Source organism: Miscanthus floridulus, chromosome 1, assembly GCF_019320115.1.
Source record: "Miscanthus floridulus cultivar M001 chromosome 1, ASM1932011v1, whole genome shotgun sequence".
Classification (NCBI taxonomy): domain Eukaryota; kingdom Viridiplantae; phylum Streptophyta; class Magnoliopsida; order Poales; family Poaceae; genus Miscanthus; species Miscanthus floridulus.
This window is the reverse complement of record NC_089580.1, coordinates 69,429,944-69,431,871: the sequence shown is the minus strand read 5'-3', so window position 1 is coordinate 69,431,871 and position 1,928 is coordinate 69,429,944.

The following is a 1,928-nucleotide window of genomic DNA, read 5'->3' as shown; positions in this document are numbered from 1 at the left end:
ATCCACGATTCTCTTTTCAAATAGGATCCCAATCACAGACATTGCAGATTACAACAGTTTATTCAAATATACATACATCAGAGTAAAAGATAGCGGAAGTCTTAAGATAACATAGTTTACAAACCAGTTGTTTTCAAACTTACAATACCATAAGTGTCATACAACCATAGTAGCGGGATAATATTACATTAACTTTATTTATCATACAAACTAGTGCCTTGTCCAAAGGCCATTCATCACTCCTCATCGTCATTGACTTCGAACATAGACATGCAGCAGGGACCAAAACAAGCCTGTGCATGCGACTCACCTGCAACAAGGGTTAACAAACCCTGAGCACAAAAGTACTCAACAAGACTAACCCGATGTAATAGGGGGTGAAAGACTTTAAAGATGTAGGTGTTGGGGCAAGGTAAGGATGTAGCAAGATTCAAAAGTTCTTTGCCAAAAGCTTACTATTCTTCATCATATTTTCACATTTTACCCCTAAGTCCTTTTAGTTCATTATCTCAACTAAATGTACATTTCCCATATTCCAATCCTTTTCATTCCATTCCTTTTCTCATGTTTTAGTAATTCACCAGTCCTGCGTTGCTTCTGTAATGAATCGAGTCTCCATATCCGTGGAGCACCGGCAATTCGAATTGATTCAAGTCCCAGCTGGGGATTCCTTATCACACGACATATGTAGAACTTAATCTTGCATATATCAACCTCGCTACCCGGATTCTCCTATATGAAGTTGTCTCCACGCCACCCGAGAGCACAACACACCTCAAATCTGGCCATATTCCAGCCACAAGGGTACACGCTACTCCTGCCATCTCTCCACTCCTAGTGCGTGGGCATTTGTCTTAGTATCGGATTAGCCAAAGTAGGCTTACTAGAGTATGTGACCAGTACTACAAAGTGTCTCGTTCAGAAGATCCACAATGAGTGGCCTTTAAGCGACATAGTCGGCAACATTACCCAACATTCAAGATAAGTTACCCGACTAGCCTCTAGTTCATTCTACCTTCTTTCTTTCTTTGGCCAGTATGCCATCTTTGATTGTATCGAAACTTTTACTTTGAAAACCTACCATAAGCATACCAAGCATTCTATGCCTTTATAAAATGAAATCATCTTCAAGGATGGTAAACAATTAACAAGGTAGGCAATGCATCAAGTAGGTAATATCTGAATTAATCAACTTAATGCAATAAGTAACATAGGTGATAAACTTTTCAAAGTAAACAAGGTAATGGTTTAATGCATAAACCGGGGCTTGCCTTCGTTGACGATCTTAGGTTCCGGATCAGTACCACAATTATCGAATCCCGTGACAACCAGGGATTCTTTCAGAACTTGCTCAACTAGAATCGTTTCACTCTCGGGTTCTACACGAAATAATAACATATGTTTCAACATGATGATAATGTAAACATGATGCTTTCATGGTGCATGAAATATAATAACACCTCGAATACACTCGTTTTTCACGATACAGTTGCAAGCCAACAAAACCAACTTGCAATTCTATCATCAAGGACCACACAAGTGACTTGACCAAATTGACCTTGAAACCCTACTAGTCACAAACATGACCAAAACAAGATCCAAACACTAAGGGTTTGCTTTTATTTATTTTTGAATTAATTTGGAAATAAGCCCAAAAGTGAACTTGTTCCAAATGACCTCAAAATTTTATGTAAGCTTCCTCATGACAAATTAGTGTACCAAAACAAATTTCATAATTTTTGGAATTATACAGTGGCCTACAAAAATCATGGAAATTGCATTTATCAATTAATGGACTGAATTTTTGAACATTAAAAATTTATTCAAATTTCAAGTTTCAAAATTTTAAACCATACTAGAGCATGTACATAAGCTACACACAAATTTTCAGAATTTTTGGAGCTATGATTATTTTCCTACAAATTCCC